This window comes from Falco biarmicus, chromosome 8, assembly GCF_023638135.1.
Source record: "Falco biarmicus isolate bFalBia1 chromosome 8, bFalBia1.pri, whole genome shotgun sequence".
NCBI lineage: Eukaryota > Metazoa > Chordata > Aves > Falconiformes > Falconidae > Falco > Falco biarmicus.
In genome coordinates this window covers 104,271-116,664 of record NC_079295.1, presented here as the reverse complement: position 1 = coordinate 116,664, position 12,394 = coordinate 104,271, and the positions used below count along the sequence as shown (strand labels likewise).

The following is a 12,394-nucleotide window of genomic DNA, read 5'->3' as shown; positions in this document are numbered from 1 at the left end:
ATGCCTGTGTCGGGCAAGAGAAAAAGAGCAACGTCCTAAAGCGTATTGCCTTTTGTGCCAGGACGGTGAAGGAGCAGTTGATCTTTTCCAAACCTGAAGCTCAGAAAGCAGTTGAGCACATTCCCAAATGTTGGTAGTTACCTTTCTAAGTTTGATTTCACCCTAAGCTGCTCTCTGTGCTCCAGGTATTACTGCTGTATTCCTCAGATTTATGGAGGACAGAGATCTGATTACAATTGCAGATATTCAAATGTAAGCCTGACTACAGCATTGTTGCTGGCATCGATGTATTCGTTCAGTCCAGTTCTGTATCAGCTGCATCAGCATGGTTTGAATGGTCATGTTTTCCAGCCTTCTTCAAGACAGACCTCTCCTCCACCATTAGTAGATATTATTGACTTGTGGTTATGCCGTGTCTTTCTAATGTTAGTTCTCAATAAATAAAGTATACCGGCGAGTTTCAGCGTGTCTCAAACAAACAGTACAGCAGCATCCTAGTACCCATGAAGCATCTGCAAGCAAACCCCCCTGAATTTATGTGGCTCTCCTGTAAGCTTTGGGCATATTAGTGCTTTCAGGCACTACCAAGAGTTTCTGGATGCCACAGCGCTGTGCTGCTAAGCATGGCCTTGTTTGGGGGGTTAATTTAGATCGGGATGCTTAGTGCTGTCTTGTCAATATAGCCTCCATTTCTGGTTGGATGACACCCTCTCCTGGTTTTGGAATGCTGCCCTAAAATGAGAGGCTAGGTGCCACTAGCATCAAAGATCCAAGAAGCACCTGCACGTGGGGATAAGGGATGAATGCCGCTGCTCTGCTAAAGTTGCAAATGGATCAGGCAGGTCAGCTTTCTATTCCTTCAGCTGGAACCATTGTGGAAACAACTGGTAGAGTTGTTAATGTTTGGGAATGGTGAATGCATGCTGTCATGGTGGAGAGGCCTTCAGGAATGCGTTAGTCACCTTGTAGTATCTTCCTCAAGGCAAGTGGATGAAGAAACCATGGTGTGGTAATCTAAAGCTTTTCCTCGCGCTTCCTCATCTTCAGGAGGTACGTGGCTGTACTTGCGAGCCTGGTGGTGGTGTAGCAGTGGCAGGAAGTATGAGCCTTTCTATTTGTGCAGGACTTGCACAGCAGCCTTTGGGTTGCCTCTGCTCGTGGGACGCTTTGGATGAGGTATGAATTGTTTGTTAACTAGATGGGCGGTTGCATGTTTGATTCATGAGTAGCATGCAGGTACAGACCAATGAGTATGTGGAATCTCGGCAAGGGCTTGTGTGTCATAAGTGTTCCCTAAAATATTGTAGCATGTTCAAGATGATCTTTAAGGAAGTTCTGGTAATCAAGACTTTTTTTCTTATTTTTTTAACACAGGCCTCCTCGATCTCAGAAAATCCTAGGAACTGCTTTCAGGTGATGTTTCTACTGCTATTTGTAGTCACTTTAGGCTAAGTATGGTAGGTACCTGAACACAGTGCTTGGGCTTCCACCAAGAAACACTTTTCTACAGACAACTGTTCTCGTTTTGTCAGAGGAGTGTAGAAACCAAAGTGCTCTATCTGGTACCTATTTGTGGTAGTGGGGCTATACAGATTGCCTGAAGGTGCCTTCGTATTTGGATGGCTGACTATTTAAGAACAGAAAAATGTAGCACAGTCTTCACAGTTTTGGTACTTAGAGAGCAGAAAGAAAATATCTGAGGACTTCTTCTTGCACTGCTGTATTCTGTATCTTAGAGTCATTGGGGGCAAAGAAGGAATGGGATTTTGGGTTTTATTTCAATTGCACTGAATGCACCAGGAGAGCACACTTTATGTATAGAAATAAATTTCCGTATTCATAAGACTACCAGTACACAATGTTTTGATGTTCAGGTTGTATAAACTGTTTTCCCTGCTTTATGTTGGTTACGAGTGCTTTATTTTAAGTTCTGATCATCTTTCTTTCTTCTTCTAGAAATCGAACTGGGCCAGCGAGTAGAACATCAAAAGAGGTATGTAAAAACACAAGCTGAAACTTTTTTCTACATGCTGCACCTAAGTCTAAGAAATGTAGCCTTGTACTAATTTTTTAATATATATAAAAATATATAAAATATATATGTTTTATATATAATATTTATAATATATATATCTCAAACATATTTTCCAGTGAAACATAGTGTATGCTGTAAATCCAATGTATTTGATTCAGCATAGTGAAAACTGAGCAATGCCAACATTTGCGCGGTTCTAATGTGAATAATGGTATTTGTGCCTAGTAACGCATTGCATTTCGTACTGAATAGGCTAGAATATTTCTTGTGTGACTGTGTGTTGTACCGATAATGTATGCTCATTTTTAGAGCTTGTAGGTTCAAGGTTTGCACCACTGAACTTGGTGCCACTCTTCAGTACGCCACCACTTTGAATTTACATTTGGAAAAGGGGCAGCATTTTTCTTCCGGTCAGAAAACACTGTTGTTCTGCTGCTAAGACATGAATAAGTAACTCGAGGAGACACTTGACTAGTAATGGCCTAGATCTCCACTTGGCCCTTGGGGGGTATGCTACGTGCAACGATGCATTTCAAAATAGCCCTCATAGTACAAACATTACTTTGTGGTGGTGGTTGGTTTTCATCTGTAAGTATAACTGCTTGTTCTTCACTAGAATGGAGTGAGGCATTACATGAGCTCTAGGTCACTGGATCTGATCACTTTGTAAGCTCTTAGGATAACTTAATCTAGAAATTCGTGAACTTGGGGTCTAATTAAAGTAAATGAAAGACAGCGCAAAAACTATACTGCATTCATGAATCATACTTGTGTGCATTTAGTAAATGATGAGCTATTAACTGATTAATTTATAAACTGCACTGACAATGTTTCCTGTAGTGACACTTCCTACTCAAATAAACGGAAATAATTTTTTTAGATCCTTTCGAGCTGCAAATGGACAGCTTCCTTAACCCTCCGTCTTTTAAGCAGTTGTGAGCATTTAACAAGGGTCCCCCTCTGAGGTATTCTGAGCAATAGGTTGATCTCAGGAGGGGTTGGTTGCTTTAGTTTCTTCTCATTAACAACGTAGGCATACTTAAGCTGTTTAAGGTTTGGACTTTGTTTTGAACAAGTATAAATTCCACTGGCTTGGAGGTGGCTCTTCCAGTGACACTCAGAGGATATAGCGCAGGCTTTCATACAGCAGTAGGGGTGAACTATTGCTCTGTTTTGATTGTAGAACTTGAGTATGTGTTTAATTTTTCTGAATAGATTGGCGACCCTTCCGCACCTCTTTCTCTGGCCCAGCTTATTAAGGTATGCTTAGATGTACTTGCTTGTGAAATAGTGTTAAAAAGAAAGGGGTGGGTGTGGGTGTGTATCCTTGTATTTTCAAACCTTACACTGTGCTCTCTAGCTGGATAACTGCTGTAATATGAGCAAAACATTAATTGTTAATAATTCAGAGTGTTTCTCCTAACTTTAAAATATTACTTTGATACTATCCTGTAGAGAGTAGTTCCCAGCTTGGGAAGATGGAAGGGGAGCACCTTATTGGCCTCAGTGTAATGCTGCAGTGTTACTCATCTGCAAGACACAAAGAAGCAGCACTTCAGAAGCTGTTTACCATTTTTCATACGTCCCACTCATTGTTCATTGGAAACTAACACCATTTTTACAGCAGGATTTAATTGGCTGTAAGTCATGGACATTTCTAGGGCCTTTGCAACAGCCGGAACAGACGTGTTTCTGGAACATGGACAATTGCATGGCTGTTTTTGAATTTTTAGTCATTACAGTTACAGATCCATTCTTTGAATGGTGCGGGACTGCTTGAATTGTGGCATACAGATAGAGGACGACGCAACCTAATTTGTTTACGTGCAGACTGTGAAAAGTGTGCAAGTGCACCTAATTGTTGATAGGACTGTGCCAGTGTTTATGCGAGGCACATCAGCAGACGTGACCGCCTGAAAGCATATTTTGTAATGGAACTGCTTGTATTTTGTGCTCAGCAACGTGTAACGTTGTCTGGGGAAACACTAGTGATTGCACTTGGTGAAGAGGCGTAGTGCTAGCCACAGAAGTGATTAAAAGCATAGTCTTTAAAGTTACAAAGACTAGAGAAGGCAGGGCCTAACGCAGAGGAGCTAGTTCTTTCCTCTGAAAATGAAGGCCAGAGCTCATGTCCAAGAGAAAGAAATCCTTCCCACTGGGAACGTCTTCCCTCGCTCGCTGCATTTATTTATTTTCTTAATAAATTTAATTGTGTTAATTAACATTTTGCGGCAGGGTGGGGGTGGGGGTGGAGGTGTGTGCAGAATTAGTTTGGGAAGCAGCCACCAAAAGACATTGGTCTCCCTCAGGGCTGTCCCTTGGTTCTGTAAAGTCATGTGAAATTTACTCTAAAATGTGGAAAACTGTCCAAGCTTTTGAGAAATTCAAAGATTTCAGAAATACGGAGATAGGTAACAAAGCAGCTCCGAACTGTTACCCTAGCCTCTTTAGTGCAGGCTGGCACAGGAGGCAATGTGTAGTAAGAACTTTTCTGCTTTGTTATGACTATGTATTGAATGCCATATTTGAATGGTGGTCTGTTCCTAGAAATGTGTTGTGGGTTTTGGATGTGTTTTGTAAACCATTTGGGTTCAGACAAATCAGTCAAGTGTCTATAAAAGTTCTCTGCAAATGTTACTGGAAATGATTTCATAGATGGAGATCTGGATTATGTTCCTGCGTATATGGAACAGCTAGATGAAGTAACATGTGGAAACTAGTTGGTTGCTTTCGTGAGTGAATGCATGTAAAAAGGAAAACATGAGCAGTTGGTCTGTAGGATAGGTGCTTGAAGTTCCAAATAATTTACAGTCACCCCCTTTGACCCTGCTTGTATCTGGACTAGTGTGTAATAGAAACATTTGAAGAAGTACTGTGTAAAAAAAACCATCTGGCTTCCATAGTTCGAAGATCTAGTTCTGCGTAAGGTTTATATTACAATTTGCGTGTTAAAAGGACAGTGCCAACTGGAAAAAAATTGTAGTTCAGTCACTTCCTATGAAGAAGCGAGTGGCGGTGGGGGAGGGGGCGGAACCGTGCGGTTTGGACTGCCTACAGCACATGATGGTCAGATGTCTGCTGAAAAGAATCTTTTCTCTTGCTGAGGGATTATAGAAAGCTTGATTCCTTTTAATGCTTCTGGGTCTGAAGCTGAATTTCAGCAAGCAAAACCAACTGCCACGACTCTGAAGTTGTGTGTCCTTTTGACACTGCAGAATGTAAATACTGCTACTTGCACACATCTTTCTCAGTTAAATGTACCATGGCTAGCTTCTTTGACTAGTCTGGAGCTTAAAGACCAGCTTCAAAATGCTGGCTGGTGGGCTTTTTTCTACACATAGCTTCAGTCCGCTTGGACAAAACTTGGATTGGCTTCACAAGTCTTTATGTAAGGTACAAAGAGAGCCTATTTGTAGCCTAATGTGTGTGTCAAATAACCATTACCTGTTAAACAGACTGCCAACCTGGCTGAAGCCAATGCTTCCGAAGAGGATAAGATAAAGGCGATGATGATACAGTCCTGCCATGAATACGATCCATCCAAGTAAGTATCAAATGTGATCTTCAAAGGTTATGGAAAAAGTATGGAGATGTTTCTTTTAAGAAGAGAGACACATGCATAGCTTTTCCTTTTTTTCCCCAAACCTTCTAGTTACTTGAGGGAACCCTTGGATCTGCCTCCACCATCATCCAGTTGCTTTTGCTGTGGAAAACCTGGCCACTATGCCAAGAACTGCCCGGTAAATAGTGTAAGATTGGGGCAGGCCTCTGGTGTTACCCAGCTTTTAGGGTTTTTTACCTTGGCATTTATGTGACAAAGACATGAACACTCCCAGTAAGAATTGTTTCTCTCGGGGCGAAATGTTACATGGCAATGTTGCAAAGCCCTCCCAAATTCAAGGGAAACTTGGAATTCTAAATGTGAAACTTTTTTTTTCTCTAGGTCACAGACATTAAAGATGTCCATAGATCTTTCTCAGTGAACTTTCATACATATTTGTATCTATTTCAATAGTACTGGAAATGTTCCTGGTTCTAACTCTTTCTAATGACAGTTCAAAGTTGTTGGTATTTCCTCTAAAAACAAGAGGTTTCTGTCGACCCCGTCTATTGAGTATCTGTCAGTTTTAACTACAGAAGCCTCTGGCTGAATATTCATGCCGTTTAACATCAGTCCCTGAATGTACGTGCAGGAGGGATGAATTCAGCCTTCCTATATAGATGTGAATGTAAGTTTCCATGGGGGCTGATTTGGAGACCCTGAATTAAGCTCTCACACGTTGCCCAGGAGCTTTGGAGGGGGAACAGGTTTGTGCCTCTGCTCTGAGCGGACGGTGAGCAAAGGGCTGTTTCACCCTGAAGGGTCCTGAAGTTAAGCCAAAGAATGACGACTGGGTTCAAAACTCTGCTCAAACCTGTGGTACGTCCTGGCTATGCTCGTTGGGGAAAGCAGGAGTTTGAGTCGAGCAGCCATTATGTTAGGTAAAAGGAGGGGATTAAAGGCTTTCGCTGCTTAAAATTATCTCTGAAACGTCATTTTAAGTGTGCATCTGAAGAGGAGAGATGTCTGCATTTCTGTTCTCAACAGGACAAAAATGTGGAGCCTGTTCGCAGAATTAAAAGGAGCACCGGAATTCCAAGGAGTTTCCTGGTGGAGGTGAAGGATCCCAACACAAAAGGTGCCATGCTGACAAAGGCTGGGAAATACGCAATACCAACTATTAATGCGTAAGTATGGAATTAATCGGACCGACCAAAATGCGAATGAGAGCAACCATGCGTAAATGTCTGAGTGGCAATGCAGCCGAGGTGGCCAGCCTCTAATTACGAGGGAGGAAGCACTACCGTCGTATCTTAACCTTAAAATCTGCAATACTTTCCCATATTGAAATAGAGTAGTCCTACTGTTCATGCCCCGGGAAGCTGGCTGACCTTGGGGTATGCTAAGAACCTGTATTTCTGCAAGGCATTTCAGTAGTGTTTCCAGCTGGCATCATTCTCTCTGAATGCTCATTTTGCTTCTGGTTTATGTTTCAAAGGCTTCTTGCAAAATTTAACAAATAGCCCTTGGACTGAGATTTCCTCCTCCTCTGACTTTTAACAAATCTCATGTGTGAAACGGGCTGAAGTGTTCCTGTTGCTATAAACTAAGAAATTACTGCTGTGTGCTGACAGGAGTGGCTGTTGGAAAGTGCACTCGGTAGCACTTCCCTTTTTCTGTCATGGATCTCCTGTTGTAGAAGCTGTAGCACAGACTTCTTTCATTTACAAAATGAAATTACTTGGGGACGAACTTTACCCTGATCCAGCAATTTGCACTTACCCTCTGGCAAAGGAGAGGTGGGATTCCTTTCCCCTGCTCTCTAGCTGTCAAGCAATTATTTTTCTAGTCTGAGCTCATTTCGTAGTTGATCCAACGGATGGGAGAGTTCTGCAGAAGGAAAAATGTTCCCCCCTCCTTCTTCTTCTGATAGTGTGGCTCTAGAGAAGTCATTTAGCGTAAATGCCTACGTTGTAGAAAGCCAATGTGGAGTGAGAAGACTTCCATCTATTACCTTTGTTTGATAAAATCCAAAGCTTGGAAAATTTTTCCTTTCCCATCTTTCACTTTTTTCTTTTTCCTTCCCCACCTGCCCTCCAGGGAAGCTTATGCTAGAGAGAAAAAGGAAAAGCCACCCTTTTTACCAGAGGAGCCCTCCTCCTCCTCCGCAGACAGGCCTGTTCCAAACGAGTTGTTATGTCCCATTTGTAAAGATCCAGTGACGGACGCAGCGCTTATTCCATGCTGTGGAGCAAGTTATTGTGACGAATGTAAGTGCGTAATGTAATGTAAGGAGTAAACTCCCCTCCCGTGTTTTTTAATCCAAAACACCACATCAGATCTTCTGAAAGCAGGAATAGGAGATCACCTGTGCTACCAGGTCTATTTCATACTTCAGTACGCCCGGAGTAGGAAAGGCCTCTTCTCCGTAATGGGGGGGAAAAAAAAAACCCCAAAGGCCAAAGAGCTTTTTTCCCTTTCTGTGTATCTAGTCAAATCTTCTTCACATGCGGAAGGTCGAGTACGAGAAGAGTGCATAATTGTGCAGGTGAATACAGTATTAGATATGGAATGCACGTAGTTTGTCCACAGCTCTTTCTCTCATACACAACTATAGAGCCAGCTCTGGTGACTGACTCTGGTCCGCCACAAACAGGCAGTCGGGCATTTAATCTACATTCTTTGCCACAGGAGTTGGTTAAACCTTCAAAACTCGAACCGACTCATGGCTTTTTGAGATGTGCTTTGTTCATTAGCCTTGATGTTGGTGGCTTCTTGCTGTACTCGGTAGTAGAAAAAAGACTAGTCCAAACATCAGGACACAGCCCACTCTATGGTCTTCAGCTGTTACAACAGGGAAATGTCAAAACTGTATAGCGATTTGCTGCATACTGGGCATTTTTTACACTAATGAACATTTATAGCTTCATGCTCTCCATTCAAGACCATATCCAGCCATTAATCGTCTGTGTGTTCTTATAATTGATGAGAACCCCAAAGATTTCCCTACTTTGGCTGAAACCTATTTTGACGCTTCTAATTACACACAGGTATTAGAACAGCTTTACTGGAATCGGAGGAACATACTTGCCCGGCGTGTCATCAGACAGGTGTTTCTCCTGACGCTTTAGTTGCCAACAACTTCCTGCGCCAGGTAACGTGGTGACTTTTTCATCAACTGTTTGTAAGGAAAGTCTGTTTGTAAAAAGCTGAAAGGGAGGAAATTATTGACATCTCCTTAAAGAAGGATAAACTGAATAAGGCTGCATTTACTTTTCAAATGCATTGTCTGTTGTTACAGAAGCTGACAACTCTTTAGAGATAATCAGGCAAACTCAGGTCAAACTTTTGTCTAAACATGCTTGCCTGCCTCTCAGATTCGCTGTTAACACTGAAGTCCTTTAACTACAGATACTCTGAGCTACCAGTCCTTAATAGCAGTGTTTCATGTGATGTGTTCCTATCTCTGTGTGCTGCTTTACTCTAGGCTTGATAGCATGTACAGGACTATACAAGTCATTTTACCCTGTGGAGGCTTTTCTTCATCTATTGTCATCATAATCTGACACTTTGATCTTTTTGTCCATGTTCTTCTGCCTCTAGGCTGTGAACAACTTCCACAATGGAACCGGCTACACAACAGGGCTCCATAAGGAGATTCAGCAGCAGCAGCGACAGCCGCCGTCACCGCCTGCACGACCACTTGTGACTGTGACACCTGCTGCTCAGGTGACTGCCACCAAACTTTCTAAATCTTCCTCTCTGTCAGTCAGTGGTCTGTTAAGTTTTATTTCAACATATGCTTTTGAAATACAGTATTTATTAGAGCTTATTTTCCAACTGTTTGCATTTATTCACAAGGGCTTTCTGGTTCCTGTAGCAAGACAACCGGCAGTACCATGTCTTCTGGGCCCCCAAGAGCAAAAAATACCCACACCTGGTGAGTGACCGTAACTTTAGAATTTCTTCTAAAAAAATTATCTTCAGATGAACTGAATGGGATTTATTTCTTTTTCCTCTCCCCACTCCAAAAGGTCATCCGATGAGAGCCAGTGCGGTTCGCTCAGCAGGTGGCAGACCAGGCTGGGGACTGTAAGTATTTCACAGAAATTCAGTCTCTGACGACTTGTAACCTGTTAAACCAGGCTGTAACACCTACATTACTTCTACAGTAGCTGATTTATAATGAAATGCATATGCACAGATAGCTGTGGAGAATACAAGTGGCAATTCATTTTTAAGTGGCTCAGCTTGAGTTGGCTCTAACAAAGGGGATCTGTGCTTGCAGTAAAACGATTACAAATAAAACTCCAGTATGTGACCCAAAAGTAGACTCTGAAAAAGAAACGCTTTTGGAGGAAACCGTAAGTATATATCAAAATTAAACACAACGACAGGATGAGGTGCAAAGCCACCCTTTCGAATTACTTACTGGCTGGATAGGGCTGAAGAAACTGATTTCCCAATTGAAGTCAGCCTCCAACATTTGATTCTTAATGACTTAGTGATGGAGCAAATTGTTGGAAGAGTCAGTGCTGGTTTTTTATGACCATTTTGAATTTCTTTAGTCTAGTCATCTCAAATAGCCAAGCTGCTTTCTCTCCGTTGGAGAGAGAGGAATCTGTTTTTGCTGTTATTGCCCTACCAGTTAGTTCTTCCTTTTGGTATGTATTTGTTATGGATAGATTATAAGTGTGCATCGTGTTTATAAAATCTTAAAGATAAATCAAAAGAAAACACAGCAATCCGTCCCAGAGATACCTAAAATTCTCAGGTTCAGTAAGCAAGGAAAGAACAGTTCAGGGACAAGACCAGGCCAAACAGATCATCACGAGGCAACAACCTAGGAAGTTTGTGGGGAAGAATTGAAAGGAAGTTGGAGAGAAGCTTGGTTAATATCTGTGCAGTACTTTGAAGCTCGGAAGTGTGAAGCAGGAAGTGTATCGAGGAGTGGCAGAGGAGCCGTGGGCACCTGGCACCTGGGAGATAGGAGTCTCCTTTAAGCATGGGCAGCCTCTGCCCACAGTCACAAAGCTGAATGTAGGGGGAGAAGCCTGAGGCAACTACTTGGGGTGAGGATGTGGAAGGCAAGTGTGAGGATCCAGAAATGAGGGTAGGCTCAAATGGACAGGAAGCTGCCAGAAAAATGCTCAGGTTGAGAACAAGAAGGGCTCGCCACCGTGCTCCCGCTTCATTCACATTCCTCTTTAAAATCAGGGCAGAGTGTGACAGTGACACGCGGGTTTGGGTTTCTCTGGGAGTTCAAATGGAGGACATCCACGTAGCACACGTACCCAGAGGACTCAGGCCCCGACACTGCCATCATCAACAGCAGCCTCTGTACCTGTGCCTCCACCTCCCTTGCATCCTCCCCCACCCCAGGCGCTTCCTTTCCCGCTGGCGGTACCACCACCACCACTACCTCCTCAGTTTCCACCTGGTCAGCCTCCATCTGCTGGGTATACCCCCGCCCCGCTCCAGAATATCCCCCAGCTCCTGCAAACATGTCATCAGCCAACAGCACGGCCAGCGACTCATTCAAATACCCTCCCAGCGACACCAGCACTTTCTTTATAGAATCACAGGGTCATTTAGGTTTAGTTGGAAAAGACCTTTAAGATCATTGAGTCCAGCAGTTAACCTAAACCTACAAAGTCTGCCATGACAGCAGGTCCCTAAGCGCCACCTCTACATTTCTTTTAATACACCCAGGGATGGTGACCCAACCGCTTCCTTGGGCAGCCTGTTCCAACGCTTGACAAACCTTTTGGTGAAGGAATTTTCCCGAATATCCCATCTCAAGCTCCTGTGGCGCAACTTGAGGCCATTTCCTTTCCTCCTATCGATTGTTACCTGGGAAAAAAAGAGACTGACCCCCACCTCACTACAGCTGCCTCTCAGGTAGTTGCAGGGAGCAGTGAGGTCTCCCCTCAGCCTCCTTTTCCCCAGGTTAACCAACCCCAGTTCCCTCAGCTGCTCCTCACAGGACTTGTGCTCCAGAGCCTTCAGCAGCTTTGTTGCTCTTCTCTGGACACACTGCAGCACCTCAGTGTCTTTCTTGTAGTGAGGGGCCCAAAACCGAACCCAGTGTTGGAGGTGCAGCCTCACCAGGGCTGAGTACAGAGGGACAATCCCTTCCCTGGTCCTGCTGGCCACCGTATTTCAGGCAGAAGCCAGGATGCCGTTGGCCTCCCTTGTCTAGGGAGGAGTTTTACGGGAACAATGGAGACTTCAAAAGGAGTAAGTGTTTGGCTCCAGGAAGTTGCACGGGTTTGCGCTTTGGTATTTCGTTAGCACCTTGGACTGCAGTTACACTAAAGTGCATCTGGCAGAAGCAAAAATGGCATCGTGTTTTATCCAACAGACCTTTTCATTGCAGATGGTAAATGTGCAAAACTCAAGCAAGACAAATGGAGTTGTAGAACTTTCCCTGAATCCTGGGGGAATTCTAAACTCGTTTTGCTTGACTAGGATGTTCGTGTTTGGCATTACATGCAGTAAACATTTTCTCATCTTGGCCGTGTTTTGTATTTTGGTGTCTGTTTGGAATAAATATCCAACTATAATTGTAATAATGGTCAAACTGATTTTAACAGGGAAGAGAAAAAGCCCAGACCCGAAGTGTTCACAAACACTTCTTCTATGGAATTGGTGGCACGTGAGGAGTTTCAGGAGGAGCGCAGGCATTCATTTCCCAGGTAATTGCGTTGCATGTCCCTAACGGAGAAGCAGATTGTCTAGAAGAATCAGGAGGAGTTCCAGTCCACCTCTCTATCCTGAGGTGGGTTGGATGGTTCAAGGGACGAGCAGTGATGGGA

General features: G+C 43.4%; 1 long non-coding RNA gene across 2 annotated transcripts; it reads left to right on the top strand.

Moving 5' to 3' along the window:
• Positions 1 to 7,805: 7,805 nt before the first annotated feature.
• On the top strand, positions 7,806 to 9,303 carry LOC130153871 (uncharacterized). 2 transcript variants are annotated; one of them, XR_008823525.1, is made up of 3 exons: positions 7,806 to 7,846; positions 8,627 to 8,730; positions 9,180 to 9,303. It is a non-coding gene; the product is annotated as an uncharacterized LOC130153871 (long non-coding RNA). The 2 variants fall into 2 exon arrangements; XR_008823526.1 differs by having other exon boundaries at positions 9,220 to 9,302.
• The last annotated feature ends 3,091 nt before the right edge of the window (positions 9,304 to 12,394 follow it).